Here is a 23,646-nt window from a genome sequence, read left to right as displayed (position 1 = left end):
GATAGGACAATCCTATCATCCCAGGAATCAGCCTGGTGAACCTCCTTTGGACTGCCTCCTTTGAATGCTGCTGTCTCCTTTCTTAGACAAGGGGACCAAGACTGATAGGTTCTTCCATGACTTTGTAGAACAAATGAGGAAAATCATTTGTTTTAATCTGTTCCCTCCAATCCTTTGGATGCATAAAAGGCATTACTGCCAGTTATAAACAGCAGAGGTCATACCTGTCAACTATATCAAACACAAGGTCTGGTTTTCCTTCTTTCCTCTGCCCAGGAACAGAATGAAAATATTTTTGGTTAGTGGCACTTGCTTAATACAAGAGTGCCATGCTACCATGGCAACTGTGAAAACCTCCGCAGCAATGTTTGCCTGGAGAAGCTACAGACGTGTTTTATGCCTTTTTATTTCCAGACATACGCAAATGCGTCAAAACTATCACCAAAATGTTACAATTCACATTAGTGCTGTTACTACTGGCAATTTATTGTGATGCCAGGTTAAAACATCTATGCTTTTCATCACTACTAACTGAAGCTTAATATCACTGAAAGAGTATTCAATCACTATTTGAATATGTTTTCCCAATGCTCTTGCAGCTTAGCAGCAGCACTGAGAAAAAAAAGTTGTCCATGGTTGGTGCTAAAAGAACCATTTTCTTGCCTCTTATTCCCAGTTATCATCAAAAAAAGAATAAAATCCAAGAAGACTATTTATAGGCTTCATGTCACCTGCCAAACTATGAATGGAACATAAAATGGAGGATGTGCAATCCCAAGCCCCTCATGTTTAACATCCGTCGATGTTTCCATGTATCATTTTCTAGGGCATTTTGTTAAATAACTAAACAGAAGCTTTAAATTGTGAAGTCTTCAACTCTTGCTTTTTCACTGACTGTATAAATGGCTTTAACTTATTCTCTCTAATTATGTTTTTAGGATGAACATTCCCAAGGTAACAGATCCACAGGAAGCAATAATCCTGCTAATTTTGAAGCCAGCAATAATACTGGACATGCCCTAGAAATTCAATCACTTAAAATTGATCCCTGAAAGCCATTAGGCTTCTTTATGCACACCACACTATGCAGCTTTGATTCACTTGCTTCTGTGCAGATAACACACCCACACATGCGTGATGTCGATTGTCTTCCAATGCACATTTCACTTTGTTGTTACAAATTGGACCACAGATACATAATGAACTAACAACATGGGCCTCAACTAGGATGGCTGGTGCTAATAGAAGGAAGCAGGCCCACTCAAGCCATCCTAAAGACACAGAACCAAGCCACATATTTGTGGGGAATCAACAAGTCAGCAATGAATTCAGCTTAGATGAAATGATGAGTGAGACTTCTGAGTGCTTTACAGGTAAGGACATTGACATTTTATTGGGAGGTTCCAGGACTCCTGAAATACTCTCCCTGGGTCCCTGCTTCTGCTGTCATAATCTTCACTCCAGTTTTGGAGAAGTTGGGTGCTTGCTCCTGTGTCTATCTCAATTCATCACACCAGGTCACCTCAGACCATTCCATTGGACTGAGTTAAGAACCACCACTTCAAAATCTCCAGGCACAGCAAGACATGGTTAGTTCATGGTTTATGTTCAGCACCTGAAAGTAGGTGTGGTAAATGTACTCAATTAATCAAAGGACCAGGAAATCCTTTTGCTTAGTGTATGACTCCTCAAATGCCATACGCAGATGAATATCACTCCACCACGCCCTGAATGAAGCTGGCACAGGACCCTGCTGCAAGAATTCAGAATGTGTTCTTTGTGTGATGTAGAAATGCTGGCACTGCAAGTGTTTTGTCCCAACAATCATAGTGTGAATACATCTGAAGTAAACTCCTCTATTTATTCACTTGATCAAATTGCCAGATTAAGAAATGTGAAGTAATTTTTTCTTCAACAAAGCAAGACAGTTTTCTTCAGATATAACCTGGTAACATCTCCATACTGGAAGAGAGATTGGCACTAATGGCAAACACATAATAAATACAAAAAACAATTTCTGCTGAATATTTTCCCATTAATTCTTCATATGACTTTTTTTATCCAAGGCCCTTTTTCCAAAGCTACTAAGAAGCAATATACAAGAGTTATGCTAAATAAAGCAAATTCAGTTGTAGATTTTTTTTTGAATTTCTATGGCCCAAGGACCATACCTTGATATGTTAAGAAGAAATTGGCAAATAGTTTTATAATGGCTGATTCCTTTGATACATAACTGTTTTAATTCACTTGTAAGACTTCTGTAAATTGCCTTTCAGCAATACTGAGCTAAGGAATCCAACTGACAGCTAGAACTCTTTGATAGGGCTCGTGAGAATGTGGGTCAAGGTGTCTAAATTTTTGCATCTTAATGGTTCAGCATGGAAACAAGGAGAGTGAATTGCAAAACATTCCTCCAACAGATTGAGTAAAATGACTTCCACAAATGGCATGCAGCAACTTCATGTGACCAGGATCAAATTCATGAATCTCATTCAAAGTCTCTATAATGATGGTGATGAAAGTATTAAAGTCACACCTTTGCAATAGCTTGGAGTTCTTGTTTTCATAATCTCCACCCTGAGTATAAACATTTCTCTAGCCATGTATAATATAGTGGCAAACATTCAGATGATGAACTTGTCCCTTTCACACACTTTACATCTTCTGTTTTATCATCTACTTTAACTCAGCTTCTTCAACTTCAAGGGAACATCTGAATAAATTCATCCAGTTCTCCAAAGTTAATCAAGCATTTCTCCAAAATATTTAACAATTTCATTCTTTTCACTATATAGATCTAACCAATCAACATCACAGCAGCAATATCCAAGATTACTTCTCTCAAGGAAATTGATCTTTGCTGCCCTTATGCCAATAACTCATTGTCACATTCCCACCAGCACCTGTCTGAAGCCTGTAATAACTATTAGATAAACTTTTCTTACTGGGAATCTGTATCAAACAGCAACTATTCTGTTAGACAAAAAAATGTTTAATGATCAATTTTAAATCTCTTTCCTCTTTTGCTGTGTCCACAGTTTGATAATGAAATATTTTAGTTATATCTGCATTATTTATGCTTTGCAGTATATTAAAGTCTGTAAAAAGTCTCTCTTTATTTTCTTTTCCCTGAAGAAGAAAGGAAATCTTGCATTTATACAGTGCCTTTTCTGACCCCAGGATGTCTCAAAGTGCTGTATAGCCAATAATATTCTTTAAAGAACAAAGTTATGGGAAATTTAGTGCCGAATTTGTACACAGTAGGTTCCCCAAAACATCATAGTGATAACTACTAATTAATCTGTTTCAATGGAATTTACCAAAGAGTACAAACTGGTCAGGACAATGAAGATAATTCCCATGCCATGTGATCTTTCACATATACTTGAGAAAACATAAACATGGTTGAACATAAATATTTGGTTCAAAATTTCACCTAAACCACAATGCTTTCAGTGGTGAAGCACCTTCTTGGTACTGTTTTGGAATTTCAGCTTTGTTGTTACACTCAGTTCTCTGGATTTAAGTAACAACAGTGGGATCTTGATTAACCCTGTAAGCTGAAATAAAAACAGAAAATGCTGGAAACGCTTAGAGGGTCGCTGACATCTGTGGAAAGAAAACAGAGTTAACATTTTAGGTTCAGAGGAGGTTCACAAGAATGATCCTGGGAATGAAAGCCTTCACATATGAGGAGCATTTGATAGCTCTGGGCTTGTATTCGATAGAGTTCAGAAGGATGAGGGAGGATCTCATTGAAACCTACTGAATATTGGTATTGGTATTGGTTTATTATTGTTACTTGTACCGAGGTACAGTGAAAAACTTGTCTTACAAACCGATCGTACAGGTCAATTCATTACACAGTGCAGTTACATTGGGTTAGTACAGAGTGCATTGATGTGGTACAGGTAAAAACAATTACAGTACAGAGTAAAGTGTCACAGCTACAGAGAAAGTTCAGTGCGATAAGGTGCAAGGTCACAACAAGGTAGATCATGAGGTCATAGTCCATTCATTGTATAAGGGAACCATTCAATAGTCTTATCACAGTGGGGTAGAAGCTGTCCTTAAGTCTGGTGGTACGTGCCCTTAGGCACCTGTATCTTCCACCTGATGGAAGAGGAGAGAAGAGAGAATGTCCCAGGTGGGAGGGGTCTTTGATTACGCTGGCTGCTTCACCAGGACAACGAGAGGTAAAGACAGAGTCCAAGGAGGGGAGGCTGGTGTCCGTGATGCACTGGGCTGTGTCCACAACTCTCTGCAGTTTCTTGCAGTCCTGGGCAGAGCAGTTGCCGTACCAAGCCATGATACATCCAGATAGGATGCTTTCTATGGTGCATTGTTAAAAGTTGGTGAGAGTCAAAGGGGACAAACCAAATTTCTTTAGCCTCCTGAGGAAGTAGAGGTGCTGGTGAGCTTTCTTGGCCGTGGCATCTATGTGACTTGACCAGGACAGGTTGTTGGTGATGTTCACTCCCAGGAACTTGAAGCTCTCAACCCTCTCGACCTCAGCATCATTGATGTAGACAGGTGCATGTACACGGCCCCCTCTCCTGAAGTCAATGACCAGCTCTTTTGTTTTGTTGACATTGAGGGAAAGGTTTTTGTCGTGACACCATTCCACTAAGTTTTCTATCTCCTTCCTGTGCTCCGACTCATTGCTGTTTGAGATAGGGCCTACAACGGTGGTATCATCTGCAAACTTGTAGATGGAGTTAGAGTAGAATCTAGCCACACAGTCATGAGTGTATAGGGAGTAGAGTAAAGGGCTGAGGACGCAGCCTTGTGGGGCACCAGTGTTGAGAATAATCATGCCGGAGGTATTGCTGCCTATCCTCACTGATTGTGGTCTGTTTGTTAGAAAGTCAAAGATCCAGTTACAGATGGAGGTGTTGAGTCCTAGGTCTTAGAGTTTGGTGACAAGCTTGCTTGGGGTTATTGTATTGAAGGAAGAGCTGTAGTCAATAAACAATAGTCTAACATAGGTGTCTTTACTGTCCAGATGCTCCAGAGCTGAGTGTAGGGCCAGGGAGATGGCATCTGCTGTAAACCTCTTCCGATGATAGGCAAATTGCAATGGGTCCAGGTTGTCTGGTAGGCTGGAGTTGATGCATGCCATGACCAGCCTCTCAAAGCACTTCATGATGGTGGATGTCAGAGCCACTGGTTACTAGTCATTGAGGCATGTTACCTTGCTTTTCTTCGGTACCAGGACGATAGTGGTCTTCTTAAAACAGGTGGGAACCTGAGATTGAAGCAGGGAGAGGTTAAGTATGTTCGTTAATACTTCTGCCAGCTGATCAGCACAAGATCTGGGCACACAGCCAGGGACGTCATCTGGGCCAGTGCTTTCCTTGTGTTCACTCTCTGGAAGACTGATCTTATGTCCTCCACTGTGATCACAGGTTCAGCTGTATTTGAGGTTGTCAGGGTGGATGATGACAATCCATTTCCCTTCTGTTCAACGTGCGCGTAGAATGCGTTAAGTTCATCAGAAAGGGATGCACCCGTTGTTAACTATGCAGCCCGACTTCGTCTTGTAGCTTGTTATGGCATGTAAGTCCTGCCATAAATGACGGCTGGTCAGGGACTCTGTTTTGAGTTGGTATTGCCTCTTGGCATCCCTGATAGCTGAATACTGAATACTGAATAGCTGATAGATGAATACCGAATGGCCTGGATAGAGTGGATGTGGAGATGATGTTTCCAGCAGTAGGAGAGTCTAGGATATGAAGGCACAGCCTCAGAATAAAGGGACATCCCTTTAGAACTGAGATTAGGAGGAATTCCTTCAACCAGAGGGTGGTGAATCTGTGGAATTCATTGCCACAGAGGATGGTGGAGGACAAGCCATTAGGTCTAGTTAAGGCAGAGATTGATAGGTTCTTGATTGGTAAGGGAATTAAGGAATACAGGGAGAAGGCAGGAGAATGGGATTGAATGACAGAGCAGTTTCAATGGGCCAAATGGCCTAATTCTGCTCCTGTACCTTATGGTCTTATGGTCTGAGACCCTTTGTCAGATTTGGGAAAAAGAGATAAAAACAGGGATTTTAAATTGTAGTGGCAGTGAGAGGAGTAGATAAGTCATAGGGAATATGTGTGATGGGGTATGACCAGTTCAATGAGTCAATAAAGCAGTCAGATGGTCATTATGCTTCTTTGTCTGTATTATGTGTTGCTTATAGCAGGGTTGTGGGGTATGCCTGCCAGATCAGACTGTACTAACGGAAAGAGGAAAACTGAGCCAAAACCACAAATGGATGGCAAGCAGAAATGGCCCATTCTGATGCAGACAGAAAGAGTGAGTTATCTAAAGTCTAAGAATTCCATACTGAGTTCAAAAGGCTTCACAATGTGCCCAGATGGAAGATGGGGTTTTGCTCCTCAAGCTTGCCTTGGGCCTCACTGTAACAGTGCAGGAAGCCACAGACGTACAGAGTGGAATGGAGGATTAATGTGGAAGCCCAGGGTCACTCCTGCAGGCTGAATGCACGTGCTCCACAAAGTAAGCCTCAGCTTCTAATCGCCTGCTACTTCAATACTCCATTCCATTCTGACCTATCAATTTCAGAACCAGAATCAGAATCAGATTTATTATCACTGACATATGACATGAAATTCGTTGTTTTGCAGCAGCAGTACAGTGCAAGACATAAAAGCTATAAATTACAAAAATAAATAAATGGTGCAAAAAAGTGAATAATGACGTAGTGTTCATGGGTTCATGGATCATTCAGAAATCTGATGGTGGAGGGGAAGAAGCTGTTCCTGAATTGTTGAGTGTGGGTCTTCAGTCTCCTGTACCTTCTCCCTGATGGTAGTAATGAGAAGAGGACATGTCCGGGATGGTGAGGGTCTTAATTATGGATGCCACCTTCTTGAGGCATTGCCTCTTGAAGAGGTCCTCGATGGTGGGGGGGGGGTTGTGCCCATGATGGAGCTGGCTGAGTCTACAACCCTCTGCAGCTTCTTGCATTCCTGTGCTTTGGAGACTCCATACCAGGCGGTGATGCAACCAGTCAGAATGCTCTCCACCGTACGTCTGTAGAAGTTTGCAAGTCTTTGGTGACATACCAAATCTCCTCAAACCCTTAACGAAGTAGAGCTACTGGCGTGCCTTCTTCATGATTACATCAATGTGTTGGGCCCAGGATAGATCCTCCGAGATGTTGATGCCCGGGAACTTGAAGCTGCTCACCCCTTCCACCACTGACCCCTCAATGAGGACTGGTGCGTGTTCTCCCAGCTTCCCCTTCCTGAAGTCCACAATCAATTCCTTGGTCTTGCTGACATTAAGTGCGAGGTTGTTGTTGCAACACCACTCGACCAGCCAATCTATCTCACTCCTGTAAGCCTTCTCATCGTCAGCTGACCTTGCATTTAACTCCCCTTCTGTGCCAGTTCCACATCGCTGTCAGTTCCCTGATCTTCCAAGAATTGATCCACCTTCCCTTTAAATACCAGTGATCTAGCCTCCACAATTCTTGGGGTAGAGAATTACAGATTCTGAGAGAGGAAATTCCTATACAGCTCAGTTTTAAGTGACTTCCCCCTTAACATATAATAATGTCCCTTACATGAGACTCTCCCACTAGTGGAATTATCTCAACATCTACTCTGTCATGCACACACAAGATCTTACATTTTTCACTAAGATCACTCCTAATTTCAAAAAACACAGATCCAACTTCTTTAGCTGCTTGTGATAGGTCAACCCTCCCATCCCATGAATTAGCCTGGTGAATCTCTTTTGGACTCAAAAGCTAACATATCCTTTCTCAAATAAGGCGACCAAAATTATGCACAGCACTCTGAATGTGGTCTGACCAACACCCTGTATAATTGAAACGATACTTCTTTATTTCTAAACGCCAACCACCTTGCAATGAAAGCTAATATACTACTCGCCTTCCTAACGGTTTTCTGTACCTGCTTGCTAACTTTTTATGATTCATGCCCAAGAACACCTTGATCTCGCTGAAGTTCAACTATTTGTAATTTTTCTCTATTTAAATAACAGTCTGCCTTTTACTTCTTCTTACCAAAGTACGTGACCTTATATTAAACTCCATTTGCGAAGTTTTCGCCAATTCACCCAATGTATCTATATCTTGTTGCAGAGTCCAAATATCCTCATCACAACATGCCATCCCTCCTATTTTAGCGCCAGCTGCAAACTGAAATTCTGTTGTGCTTTCCACAGATGTTGCCTGACCTGCAAAGTGTTTTCAGCATTTTCTATTTGCATTTCAGATTTCCAACATCCACAGTTTTTCTAATTTTCAACCCTGTAAGTTTATACTTAGATATATTTCAGTGAATAAGTCAACGTAAATGTTATGTTTTCCTTCAATCTATCAAAGTCTTTTTGGATGTTAAATACCCACATTGCAGAAAACAGGTTTTTTTTTTCCAGCACCTGTCATGGCAGATCACGTGGGTTTAGCTCAGAGTATAATTGTAAAGGACTACACAGGATATATGGCAGAGAAACAGGCCTTCCAGCCTAACCTTCCATACCAGCAGTTCAGCTCCTCTCAAATTTTCTCCTGTCTTTCCTCATCTGAATCTATCAACATAACCCTTGATTCCCTTCACCTTCTTTTGCTTATCCATCTTCCCCTTAAATCCATCTATACCATTTGCCTCAAACCACTGCCTGTGGTAGCAACTTCCACATTCTCACCAACTGTTGTGTAAATAAGTTTCTCCTAAATTCCACTTTTGGATTTCTTGGTGATTATATAAATATTAGTCACTGATTGGCCTTTTGTTTTGCTTGTCTTCATACATGGAAATATTCCCTCTGCTTCCACCCAAGAAAACCCTTTCAACGATTTAACATAATTTTAAAGAACTCTATTACATCACTCCTCGGACTTTGCTCAAGAGAAAAGAGTTTCAGTCTATTCATCTGCTCCTGATATTTCTCGTTCTCATCCTTGTAAACTTTTACTGTACCGTCTTTATTGCAATTATTGCCTTTTTCATAAAATGGCCACCAGAACTGTACACAGTACTCCAGCTGTGGTCTGACCAAAATTAGATGCAGGTTTATCATAATTTCCTTCTTTTCCAGTGACTGGATTTCTTTCTTTATGGCCTTGCCAACCTGTAGTGCAACATTCAGTGACGGGTATATTTGTACTTCAGGATCTTTTGTTCCTTTACCCTATCTAAGCTTGTGTCTTCTAAGTAATAAGTGACCTCTCTTTTTCTTCCTACCAAATTACATTACCTCGTATTACCTGTGTTGAACATTACCTGTCAGTTATTTGCTCATTCTATAAGTTTCTTAATCTCCTCTTGTAATTTGTTGGTCCTCCTTAGTATTGACTATCCCCTTCAAGTTGGCAATATCCTTAAATGTAAAGAAAGTATATTCTTAATTTCAAAATCATTAATATAAAGTGTGAACAGCAATGGCACCTGCATGGATCTTTGCAGAACACCACTTGTCACTTACTTCTACTGCGTGTATCTACTCTTTGCTCCCAACCTCTCCTCTTTGTTGAGATGACAGCTTGCAACTTATTCTGCAATTTGTTCCCTAATTCCACATTCTCTGGGTGTATGCTTTTGTCTATTATGGGATACCATATCAAACTCTAAATGAATTGCATCCACTGCATAACCATTGCCTATTCCCATTTTGGTCAATGGGTGAGGGAGATTGCACATACATTGCACTTAAAGGACCCAGTCTGCCGTTTATCTGTCAATTTAAATGGATGAAAGATGTTGTGCATTTTGAATTGACCGTCTATAGACTTTGTTGTATCTAGTAGGCTCAGCCATCATGAAGACTGAATCGAGTTGACTGACCCCTGTTCAGTGATGATGGGGTCTCAGACTGAGATGGATTGGCTCCTGACTGAAGATGTCTGCAAATATTTCAGGCTTATTTTTAAATTCACTTGCCACCTTTGAGGATAACAATGCTCATGAAACTTCCTCTTCCTTTCAGCTGTTTAATTGGTCTTCACTATTCAACATGGAGGAACAGAAAGAGTTTGATCTGAATTATTGGTGTGGGTGCTGTTAGCTCCATGCATCTCAGTGCTTAGCATGTGTATAGTCCCACACTGTGGCTTCATCAAGTTTGGTCCCTTGTTTTGATGATATCTTGGAATGTAGGATTTGCCAAGCCATAAACTTACAGGTTGTGATGGAATGCAATTCTGCTGCTGCTAACAGTGCCCAGTTTTGAGCTGCGAAGTCTCTTCTGAATGTATCCCATTTACCAAAGTTAAAATGGACCTTAAAGACTTTACAATAAATACTCCTAACATTAGTACTTTAGAGAACTGCATTTGTAACAAACAGATTGATAGAGGCTGAGGGAAAAAAGGTATTTCCCCTGCATGTTTTTCATTCCACCAGCCATAGGTCCAGGCTAGTAGCTATATCCTTCAATTGCTTCCACAATTCCTGTTAATTACACCATTCTAATTGGTCCTCTTAGCATACTAAATGTGTCTTTCAGTTTTTAATTCCAGCAAATGTCAGCCAATTTCTTTCATCTCTTGTGGATTCCCAAATATTTCTGTTACCTATAGAGGGAGCTTTTCTCTTTCATTATCATGTGCCTCCTGTTGCTGAAAGGGTTTGCAATTCAGCTGACTCATTTATCATTAATTATTAAGAAAACCCTCACCCCCCACTTTGGTGACTGATCCAAATCAGTGTTGCACAAGAGGTGTGCAGCAAAAAATGTGCTTTACTTTCTGGGCAATTACTCAGAAATGAGGATGGATTACTTCACATTGTTTTATGGATGCTGAGGTCTCCAATTAAGGCAATGTGGCAGACACTCCCATAGATGGGACAGCTATGGCAGATGGGGTGGAATAATTTGGTTTGCCACTTGCACAGTGCCTTTGTGTGCTCCTTATACATGGCTTCTATGTTCTCAATACCATCCCAGAAGCAGATACATTAGTGGTGTTCAAGATGTTTTAGATGGGCACGGAAATATGCAGGGAATGGAGGGATATGGATCATGTGCAGGCAGAAGGGATTAGTTTAATTTGGCATCATGCTTGGCGCAGACATCATGGCCTGTTATTGTGCTATACTGTTCTATGTTCTATCCCGAAGTCTGCTTCTTCGCTTTGAGCAGTCACGGGGCAACGATTCCTGGAAATCAGTGGGGATGTTGCATTTCTTCAAGGTGGCTTTGTTGACATCCTTGAATCTTTTCCTCAGTCAGCCTGGTACTCTCGTCCCATGACAGAGCTCAGAATAGCTTATCTTCTTCAGGAGTATGGTGTTGGGTTTCCTGTGCCAGATCAGGTACAAAGCTGGAAGTATTTAACACAAGCAAAAGTCACAATCTTTGGAGTCTGTGAACTTTTGACTGCTAAGCTGCTCAGATTTGACCTCATTGGCTGCTGAGATCTGACCAACCAACCGGTGGGTCAAATTTGACCCCGCAGGCTGGGCCTCCAGAAGTTCAGCCTGGCAATGGACCTCAGATTCGACCTCTTAGAGTCATAGAGTCATATAATAATACAGCATAGATTCAGGCCCTTCGGCCCAACGAGTCCATGCCGACCACTGTGCCCACCCAGCAAGTCCCAATTTCCTATGTTCGTAAACCCAGCCCCTACATGTGCCTATTCAAGGGCTTCTTAAATAATACAATTTACCTCAACCTCAACCACAACCTACCTCAACAACTTCCTCTGGCAACTCATTCCATATATTCACCACCGTCTGCGTGAAAAAGTTGCCCCTCGGGTCCCTTTCAAATCTTTCCCCTCTCACCCTAAATCTATGCCCCCTAGTTTTGGACTCCTCTACCCTGGAGAAAAGACTGTTACCATCAACCTTATCTCTGCTTCTCCTAATTTTAAACATTTCTATAAGGTCGCCCCTCATTCTCCAAGGAATGAAGACCTAACCTGACCAACCTCTCCCTGCAGCTCAGGCCCTCTAGTCCTGGCAACATCCTTGTAAATCTTTTATGCACTCTTTCCAGTTTGACTATGCCCTTTCTATAATAGAGTGACCAAAACTGTACACAGTACTCCAGGTGCGGTTTCACCAACGACTTATACAACTGCAACATAATATCCCAACACCTATACTCAATGCCCTGACTGATGAAGGCCAGCATGCTAAACGCCTTTTTCACCACTCAGTCTACCTGTGATGCCGCTTTCAATGAACTATGCGCTTGTACTCCTAGGTCCCTCTGTTCCATTACACTCCCTAGTGCCTTACCATTCATAGTATAAGTCCTATGCTGGTTTGACTTTCCAGAATGCATCACCTTGCACTTATCTGTATTGATATCCATCGTCCCACTTCCCTAACTGATCAAGATCCTCCTGTAGTCTACAATACCCTTCTTCACTATCAACAACATGGCCACCCACGTGCCACGATGCCCATCCTCCAAGGCAAACATCTGCTATCCTACCACAGTGCCTCTGCCCTCGGGATCAAAATGCTCATCAGGACCCGTCGGGTCGATTAATGCGTTGCTCTTGATGAAAATCATGGTTAGTGCCATATTTCCTGAGGAGAGTGGACTTCAAAGTTCAAGACACTATCAAAAGTTTAACAGTGTCCCTGGACATTCTCATGCCTTGGAGGAACACCACAGGCACACAGTTTCTAGAAACCTCCGTTCTAGTATGCTGACCTATTTTTAATACTGAAAAGTAGGCAGATTGCATCAACTGCTTTCATGGCTCAGCTGAATCTCTTGGTTCTCTCCTTCACCACCACAGATTTTCTCAGAAATGGAGAATCAAATTAACATAGAGCCAGAAAACTCTTTCTCTGCTTCTTTTCTCCCGACCTTTATACTCAGCAATTTTTATTTTTATATTAGCTTTGTTATACTCTCTCACATTGCGGTTACCTCTGCATTGATTTGACTGCATCAGAAACCTTCTCTTTATATTCAGTGCCCTCCCAACTGACTTTCCCCGCCTTTGTACTGTAGTGGCTAGCTACACTGTTATAGAATAAAGACAAGGAATCTGTTGCTTGGAGTCAGAAGTCGATTGTTTGACAGGGGCGCGGTGTGCCTTTTAGTACCAAAACTCTTCCTGCGTTAGAGTTCCCGCGCTGACGTCACACACGGGTCACCTGACCTTCCCGCGCGTGAGCTTTCCTAGCCCAATGATGGAGAAGAAGGAGGGCCCCGCGCCATCTTGGGTCAGGGCCTCCGATGACGCTCGCAAACTCGGGAGCCGGTTCGATACCTGTAAGTCGCCACATAACCTCACCTCCCCCACCCCCCCCACCCCCCCCAGAACCGGTGATACCATCGCAAAAGCCAGAATTAAATAAAGTATGACTTGGGTGGCCTGCCCCCGCGTCGCGCCCACTGGACCACTACCAGTTGGTCCAGGTCTAAATGAGCTGGCTTCAGCTGGTCAATTGTGAAAACCTCCTTGCGCCCCCCAATGTCCAGCACAAACGTAGACCCATTGTTCTTGATGACCCAGAATGGCCTTTCGTACGGCCACTGCAGCGGGGTTCGGTGCGCGTCCCTCCCGACAAAGACAAACTTACAGTCTCGGAGGGACGTTGGCATACAGGTCGGGACCTGTCCGTGTCGCGAAGTGGGTATTGGGGCAAGGTTGCCAAGCCCCTCACGCAGCTGGTCAAGCATCGCAGCAGGTTCTTCCTCTGGCCCCCGAGGGGCTGGTAGGAACTCGCCCAGGACGACCAAGGACATTCCGTAGACCATCTCCACGGACGAGGCGTGCAGGTCCTCTTTTGGCGCGGTACGTATCCCCAGCAGGACCCAGGGGAGTTCGTCCACCCAGTTGGGCCCCTTAAGGCGGGCCATGAGTGCCGACTTCAGGTGTCGATGGAACCTCTCCACCAGCCCATTGGATTGCGGATGATAGGCGGTGGTGAGGTGGATCTTGGAACCCCACAAGTCGGCGACGGCAGACCACAGGCTGGAGGTGAATTAAGCTCCCCTGTCTGAGGTGATATGGGCCGGGACACCGAAAGGGCCCGTGCGCAGGACTGGGTGGAGGTATCCGCGAGGGGAAATGGCTTCAGGCCAGCAGGTAAAGTGGTCAACAATCGTGAGGAGGTACCGCAATCCTCGGGAGACTGGGAGGGGACCTTAACGTGCTGCTGTACTTTCGAGGTTTGGCAGTGTGTGCAGGACCGGGACCATTCGGAAACCTGTTTACGCAGGCCATGCCAGACGAACTTGTCGGACACCATCCGGACAGTAGTCCAGATGGATGGGTGTGCCAGGCCGTGGATGGAATCAAACACCTGTCGACGCTAGGCAGCTGGAACGATGGGGCGGGGTTTACCAGTGGAGATATCACAGAGCAGGGTGCGCTCACCGGGGCCTACCAGTAGGTCTTGCAGTTGCAGGCCCGAGACTGCGGTGCGATAGCTGGACATCTCCATGTCCATTTGTTGTGCCTCCGCCAAGGCGCCGAAATCAACCCCCTGGGACAAAATTTGGATGGTGGGCCGTGAAAGTGCATCTGCGACCACATTCTTTTTCCCGGACAGATGGCGGACGTCAGTGGTGTACTCTGAGATGTACTACAAGTGCCACTGCTGCCGTGCTGACCAGAGATCTGAGACCTCGTTGAAAGCAAAGGTCAACGGCTTGTGGTCAGTGAAAGCTGTAAACGGCCTGCCCTCTAAGAAGTATCGGAAGTGTCTGATGGCCAGGTACAATGCCAACAGCTCATGGTCGAAGGTGCTATATTTGAGCTCTGGTGGTCGAAGGTGTCTGCTGAAGAACGACAGCGGTTGCCAATGTCCTTTGATGAGCTGTTCTAGCACGCCTCTGACCGCTGTGCTGGAGGCGTCAACCGTGAGGGCAGTCGGGACGTCCATACAAGGATGCACCAACATGACCGCGTCCACCAACGCCTGCTTGGTTTTGACGAACCCAGTGTCAGCCTCCTCTGACCAAACAAGGTCCTTGCTTCCGCCTGACAGGAGAGCAAATAACGGGCGCATGATGCGGGCCACAGATGGTAGGAACCGGTGATAAAAGTTTACCATACCAAGAAATTCCTACAGGCCCTTGATGGAGGTGGGTCTGGCGAAGTGGCGGATGGTGCCAATCTTTGCCGGCAGGGGCGAGGCGCCGTGTTTGTCGATCCGAAGCCCCAGGAAATCAATTGTCTCGAGCTTGAACTGGCATTTGGCTGATTTGACGGTCAGGCCAAAATCCCTCAGGCAAGAACAGAGTTGGCGGAGGTGCATGATATGTTCCTGGCAGCTGCTGCTGGCGATCAAGATGTAGTCGAGATATCTGAAGACGAAGTCAAGGTCACGCTCGACTGTGTCCATCAGTCGTTGGAAGGACTGAGAGGCGTTCTTGAGGCCAAAGGGCATCCGGACAAATTCAAAGAGGCCGAAAGGTGTGATTAGCGCCGTCTTTGGAATGTCGTCCAGATGCACCGGGATCTGGTGATAGCACGGACGAGCTCCACCTTGGGAAAAATGGACCACCAGTGCAGGTTGGCAGCGAAGTCTTGAATATGCGGCACGGGGTACCGGTCCGGGGTAGTTATGTCGTTCAGGCGTCGGTAATCACTACAGGGTCGCCAGCCTCCTAGTGTAGCCACAGGGACCTTGTGTAGCGGAGAGGCCCATGGGCTGTCCGACCTGCAGATGATCCCCAACTCCTCCATCTTCTTGAATTCCTCCTTCGCGAGGCGGAGCTTGTCCGGCGGTAGCCGTCGGGCGCGGGCATGGAGGGGTGGGCCCTGGGTGGGGATGTGATGCTGGACGCCGTGTTTGGGCAAGGTGGTGGAGAACTGGGGCGTTAGTACAGACGAGAACTCTGCCAGGACCCCGGTGAACTCGTTGGTCAACATGGTGATGGAGTCAAGGTGTGGGGCCGGTAGCTTGGCCTCACCCAACGAGAACGTTTGGAAGGTCCTGGCATGTACCAAACGCTTACCCTGCAGGTCAACCAGCAGGCTGTTGGCGTGAAGGAAATCTGCCCCGAGGGGTGGTTGCGCAATGGCGGCCAGGGTGAATTTCCAGGTAAAGTTGCTGGTGCCGAACTGGAGTTGCACTGAATGGGTGCCAAAGGTCTGGATGGCGCTGGCATTGGCAGCTCTGAGGGCGGGTCCTGGTGTGCGGTTGCGGGTCTCATGGCTGTTGGAAGGAATGACACTGACCTCAGCCCCGGTATGTACCAGGAAACAACGGCCGGAACCCCTGTCCCACACATGCAAGAGGCTATCTGGGTGGCCAGCCGCCGTAGCCATCAGCGGCGGCTGGCCCTGGCATTTCCCAGAAACCTTCATGGTGGCCGGCACCTGCGAGCATCTGTGCCCCACCGCTGGTGGTAGAGACACCATTGGTCGGTCGGTGTCTCAGACCTGGTGGTGGGTGGGGTGCGGTCAATTGCCGCGTCTGGCCTGCTGGGTTGCTGGGTACATGGCATGGCAACGTGCTCGACAGACACCCCGCTCTCCTTCTTCACCCGCCAAAGGACATCAGCCTGGGTGGCCACCTTCCAGGGGTCGCTGAAGTCGGCATCCGCCAGGAGCAGGTGGATGTCGTCGGGTAACTGCTCTAGAAAGGCCTGCTCGAAAATCAGGCAGGGTTTGTGGCCGTCTGCCAGGGCCAACATCTCGTTCATGGGGGTGGGTTTGTCACCCAACCCATCGAGGTGGAGGAGGAGGGAGGCCCGTTCGCGTCGGGAAAGGCTGAAAGTCTCAAGAAGGAGGGTCTTGAACTTATCATACTTCTACTCCTCTGGGGGCGCCTGGATGAAGTCCTCGACCTGGGCTGCGGTGTCTTAGTCGAGGGCACTCACTACGTAGTAGTACTTGGTGTCGTCCCTGGTGATCTGGCGAATCTGGAACTGGGCCTTGGCCTGGTCGAACCAGACACGTGGCCCGAGGGTCCAAAAGGTGAGCAGTTTAAGGGCTACTGCCTGTACCTCTTGTTGCGCAGACATTGTGGGTCCAAAAACGTTTGGGCCCGTTGGGGTCACCAATGTACCGGCTAGCTACACTACTATAGAATAAAGACACGGAGTCTGTTGCTTGAAGTCAGAAGTCGATTGCTCGACAGGGGCGCGGTGTGCCTTTTAATACCGAAACTCTTCCCACGTTACAGTTCCCACACTGACGTCACGCGCGAGTTACCTGACCTTCCCGCGCGCGGGCTTTCCTAGCCCAACGATGGAGAAGAAGGAGGGCCCCGCGCCATCTTGGGTCGGGGCCTCCGACAACACTCATGATCTCGGGAGCTGGTTCGATACCAGTAAGTTGCCACAGTACTTAAGTAGAATCTACTACCTCTCAAACACCTTCTAGTTCAGATGAGAGATCAGCAACCCTGGCTTGAAGTAAAGCACCACAGGTACCAGCTCAACAGTTGGCACAGTAGTGTAGCGGTTAGCGTAATGCTATTACAGTGCCAGCGACCTAGGTTCTATTCCCGCTGCTATCTGTAAGGAGTTTGTATGTTCTCCCCATGTCTGTGTGGGTTTCCTCCGGGTGCTCCCGTTTCCTCCCATATTCCAAAGACATACGGGTTAGGAAGTTGTGGGCATGCTATGTTGGCACCGGAAGCGTGGCGACACTTATGGGCTGCCCCTAGAACACTCTACGCAAAAGATTATTATTACTCGATGTACATGCGACTAATAAAGATATCTTATCTTAACAGAGGACAAGATCACACATTGTTATTGATCTGGAGAACAGAGATGTTGAGTGTCAGTTGGATGGGCAGATCCCAGTAACAGGCTACCAGAGACTTGTGCCCAAGAGTGCAGAGCAAATAAGGCTCCTACTCTAATGTGTCAAGATTGAATGGAGACCAATCTATCTAATGAGTCATGGTTACTCAATGAACACCACAGTGGAACCCCTGAAACAGAGCCTCTGCTGAAAACTTTGATAGCCAGGCCCACTGTGATGGTTGTTATTTATCCTCTGGAGTCTGGTGTTGACTATGGTTTCCAGAACATCTGATTCCTCCTGCACTCTGTTATCACACAGAACCGCAGGCATTATCCAATGAGTCTTGGCACCCATTCAATGAGCACATTTTTCCAATGAGGCCAGACCAGATTATGGAGGAGATTTCATTGCTCAAAGAATGTTAGTGAACCAGTTGGATTTCAAACAAAAATCTTGACACCTTCATACTCAATTTCCAGTATCAGTTCATAACTGATTTATTTAATTCAATCGTGATAGCTTGTAGTAATGCAGTTTAAGTAAATGCACCCAGAAATTCTTCCTCCATAGCATCATAATAGCAACTGAGGTTATGTTCCACTTCTGAAATTCAGCTCCATTGCCTTGAGTTTTTGAGTTGTTGATATTACTGAATTAACTTCAAGGTACCATAATGCCAGAATAAGTGACAGTAAATGGCAGGGAGGAGGGAGCAAGGTGCAAAAAGAGGACCGCAGTCATGCTGCAGAGGCACAAGGCAGGATGAGATCATTTTCCTAAGGTTGGAAGTATCTTGGGAGAGTTTTGAAAACAAGGATAGGAATTTTGAAATGGACAAGTGCCCCAGCTCAACTGGAGATGATGGAACATGGAATGTAAACTTCTCCAATTAAGTGGGCAATTACATTAATGCTTTCCATTGAAATTAGTCTTTGAAATAAAAACTGACAAAACTTGGCTTGTCTGTTTGATAATCTGATTGAAAATAAACTGGACCAGTATGTTTCAAAATACATTTTTAATAAGAGTAGTTTAATTCAGGCCCCACGAGATTGAGATCATGCTGTTTGTTATTAGCAACCAATACGTTAATGTATTTCTTAGTCCATTATTACCAAATGGGCACTAACATATTAAATGAGTTAACCCTTTCATCAAAGTATTCATGCCAATATGCCAAACATCACAGTGTGCATTCTAACCTGAACAAGCTGTAGGATGTTGAAATACTTATGATGGAGCCATGACACAAACAGCTGAGCACTCACGCCAGATCTCAGGTATGATGCAAAATACCCACTTCAATTCAAGTGTTGCCATAGAGGAAACACCAGAAGATTCCAGGCACCTCAGTGAAAGATAAACTTGCACTTATACAGCACCATTTCTATCCCAAAGTATTATACACCCAGTGAAGTGCTTTTGAAGCAACATAGAATGTGCTGAAGGTACTTAGTGGGCCATGCAGCATTTGTGGGAGGAAAGAAATTATTTGGACAACTCCTTTCCCCCACAAAAGCTGCTTCTTCTGCTGATTTTTGTTACTCCAAATTCCAGCATCTGCAATCTCTTGTGTCTTCAAGGTACTTTTGAATACTCCTTTTTGTCATGGAGTGGGAAGTGCAGCAGCCTATTCACACACAGCAAGCTTCCACAAATGGAAAGCTGAACAAAGCCAATAATCTGACTATTTTGTGCATAGTTATCAAGCAGAACTATTGGACAGAATAAAAGGAATAAGCCATCTGTTCTTCTTCAAGTAACACCAGGGGATATTTTATGCCTAAATCAGAAATGAGATAGTGTTTCAAATTAATATCCCGTCCTAAAGGTAGCGTGTGTGCTGGTGTGATTTTTGTGCTTAAGTCTATGAAATGGAATTTAAATCTAGAAACCTCCAACACAGATGCAGGAGTGTGATCAACTAGTGGCATAGTTCAAAGCAGTGCAATAACGAAGAGAAATTCTCAAGAGCACTTGTGATCAGCGGCCTTAACTGCAGCATAATAAATCAAAAGAAAAAAATATAGATGCAACCATTGCTGGAGTATCACATGGGGAGATTTTTTATTCCTTTTGAAGATTATGATTCCTCAAGTGCAATGAGATCTGCTGCAGCCTGAGATTTGAGCAAGTTTATTTTAAACAAATTCCTTGCCATAAAATAGTGATTCGTCCTTTTTATTTTGTTCTGGTCAGTCAAGATCGAAATAAACAAATCTTAAGGACAATAGGTTCTGGTCCTTTATGTTTAGCAAAGCTAAACAGTGACAGATGTGCAACTTAAGGACAGTTACTAAGAGAAAGTCTATTCTGAATGTTCAGCTCCTTTTTTTCCCCACAAATGACATGACTGACAACACCAGCATTCTTGTACAAAAATAAAAGGCGGCGGCAATGTGAGAATGATGCAGGAATAGTGCAGTCTTGGTTTCATTTTGCCAACACTTAGAACCCCAGCCAACATCTTCTGTTGGTTTCCACTTCACAGTTAAAGGAGAAGTAAGTTCTGTGGGGCTGCTAGGGAAAACCGTTATTTCCTGCAGCTATTGAACAGTCAGCACAACATGGAGGGATCGTGCAGATAATCAGTTGCTAAATAACTAGACAAGAAAAGGGAACTACTCATATCCAGCACATACATGTGTATTAACTGTTTGTATAACCTTCAAAAAATGGTTAGAGAAAGACTTTCCACCATCATGTGGAATTTGTTTTAATACTGTAAATTCAGCTGGACAAGAGTCAGATCCAGTATTGGCCTCAAGATAAATGGTTAGTAACTTGGAAAATTTGTCCACATGTATGAGGTGAAATTTCTCCAACGTTCCCAGAAGCACTTGTTCTACATTGCTTGACATGTTGGCTTCCTTGGGTCTAACATCATTGATCTGAAGGTCAAGACAGAGAGATAGAGTAGATCAACCAAGATGGAGATGGAGAAGGAGGGCACTGCATGGAAAACCACATCCAATGTGAGTTTTCAGAAAACACCTGCTCAGAACTCAACCTCACTAGTTGTGGAACATCATGTTTATATTTAATGTAAGCACCACGTGTTGGTGTGCCTTGCTATTATAGTGGTCAGCGCAATGCTATTACAGCGCCAGCGACCCAGGTTCAATTATGTCGCTGTCTGTAAGGAGTTTGTACGTTCTCCCCATGTCTGCATGGGTTTCCTCAGGGTGCTCCGGTTTCCTCTCACATTCCAAAAACGTACGGGTTAGGAAGTTGTGGGCATGCTACGTTGGTGCCGGAAGCGTGGCAACGTTTGCCGGCTGTCCACAGAACACTCTACGCAAAAGATGTATTTCACTGTGAGTTTTGATGTACATGTGACTAATAAAGATATCTTATCTTATCCTATCCTATCTTATCTTAAATACACACCATTGTTTGAACCTCCTGTAGATGTGATTGTGGTTCGATCTTACTACCACCCCCAGTCCACCCAACACACATAATTGACAACAATTGTGATTTCCAATGGGGATTGGCACCAGTTGGGAAAGTCATTGAGAGAAAATGTCATCTTTGCACATCCAAAGGATTGTTCCTCAGTGATGGTCCTTACGGGACAGCAAGAAAACACTCTGGGACTAAGGGCAGGTTCAGTGAGTACACTTGCATAAGTACCAGCAGGCCAGCTTCAAAAAGACACAGAGGAGCAGTGCAGGAAGTAGTGGCCACTTTAGCATTACAGCAGGTACACTTAAATCTGCACCAAGTATGAAGTAAAAATTAACGAAAGGTGGGCAGCATTGGTCTGGAACATGATTAGGCACATTGGTTGTGAACAGAAAATGACAGCTCAATCGCAAACAGTTTTTATTGGCAACCTGTGGCAATAACAGCCTTCCCGGAGAAGATGGAGGTGTCAGTCATAGTCAATAATGCTTGAAGTGGAAGACAGTGCTGAGAACATGCAGAAATTCTGTTTTGTAATGAGGGATAAAAGGCAGCAACTTTAATCAAGGAACTCAGCTCCGTAGTATTTTACACATACACTAACTTAGAATTTTCACAAAAGGATACAGATATCTCATTTGCAGAGGTAGTTCAGAAGTTCTAAGTGTATTCAAGCCACAGTTACTTGTCAGTTTGCAGCAGATTGTAAATCCATAAACAAAGTAACAGATAAAAGCATTGTTCTTATTGAGCATATAAAAAAACATTTTCTTTTAAAGAATCACTAATATTCAATATTATTCCAGAATATTACTGGTTATAATGCTAACACAATTGCATCATCTTCTTAAGAAGAACAAGAATTGGAATTAGACTGGTGGTCAACAGAGAGCATTTTATCAATATAAGTGCTGTTTCAGAAGTGAATTATTCCTTGTTCTCTGTGATCTAATAGAACCCAACCGCAGTATGTAATGCTTTAAGTTCCATGCAAGTGCTGTCATTAGCCATGGTACGGATGTTGAACAAGACCAGCGTGTAATATTTGCTTCATTTAAAAGAGTTAGCAAATGAGCTACACAAAATCTAAAGAAACAGAAACCTCTAAATTAACCAGCTGATTGAAAAACAAACTGATGACTGACCTGAATGTAATGGATGAACCCTTTAGTTAACAAAAGGTGAAACTCCTTGCTACCTCTTAGCGTTGTGAGTTATTCAGTTTCTCATTTTGCCAAAAGAATGCTACATTAAATGTGGAATCCTGACTTAAATATTAGAATATAGGCCATAGAACATAGAACAGTTCAGCACAGGAACAGGTCCCTTGGTCCACAATGTCCGTGCCAACAATTTAAACTACACATCTGCCTACACATGGTCGAGATCCCTCCATTCCCTGCCTGTTCATGTATCTGCTTCCACCACTTCCCCTGGCAGTTCATTTCAGGCACCTACCACTCTCTGTGTCAAAAATCTGCCTCGTTAATCTTCTTTACACTTTCACATTAAATCTGTGCCCTTCAATATTTAACATTTCTGCCCTGGGAGAAAGACTCTGACCATCTACCCTGTCTATGCCTCTCATAATTTTATATACTCGTATCAGGTCACCTCTCAGCCTCTGACACTCCAGAGGAGACAATCCAAGTTGACCCAAGCTCTGGTTATAGCTAATACTCTCTAATCCAGGTAACATTCTGGTGAACCTCTTCTATACCCTCTCCAGAGCCTCCACATCCTTCCTGTAATGTGACAATGAGAACAGCGCACAATACTCCAAACGTGGCCTAACCAAAGTTTTATACAGCTGCAACATAACTTCCAAACTTTGATTCTCATCAACCTGACCAATGAAAGCAAGTATGCCATGTGCCTCCTCTACCACCCCCTCTACCTGTGTTGCTGCTTTCAGGGATCTATGGACTTATCCGTCTGTACATCAGTGTTCCTAAGGTCCTGTCATTTACTGTATACTTTCCTCTAATATTTGCCATTTTTCTGACTATATTTCCACTGGTCTACATCCTGCTGAATCCTTTGACAACCTTCCTCACTATCCACAACTCTGTTAATTTTTGCAGCATCTTCAAACTTACTAATCAGACTGCCTATATTTTTGTACAAATCATTTATATATCTCTCACAAGCTAACACAAGCATCAGAGGTCTTAGCACTGATCCTTGTAGAACACCACTGGTCACAGACCTCCAGTCTGAATAACATTCCTCCACCTCTAGCCTCTGTCTTCCATGGCCAAGCCGACTTTGAATCAAATCTCCATGGAATCCTTGTGCTTTAATCTTCTCAATCAGGTTTGTAAGACATGACCTCCCCTGTACAAAGCCGGGCTGACTATTCCTAATAAGTCCATGCTTTTTCAGATGCAAGTAAATCCTTCCCCTAAGAATCCTCTACAATATTTATTCTACTAATGAAAGACTCACTGGCCTATAAATTTCTTGTTTTGTCCCTATTGCCCTTCTTACACAGTGGAATAACAGTGGCTATTCTCTAGTCCTCTGGGACCTTGCCTGTGGCTAAAGAGGATATAAAGATCTCTGTCATG

Source organism: Pristis pectinata, chromosome 5, assembly GCF_009764475.1.
Source record: "Pristis pectinata isolate sPriPec2 chromosome 5, sPriPec2.1.pri, whole genome shotgun sequence".
Lineage (NCBI taxonomy): Eukaryota > Metazoa > Chordata > Chondrichthyes > Rhinopristiformes > Pristidae > Pristis > Pristis pectinata.
This window is presented reverse-complemented; position numbering follows the sequence as displayed.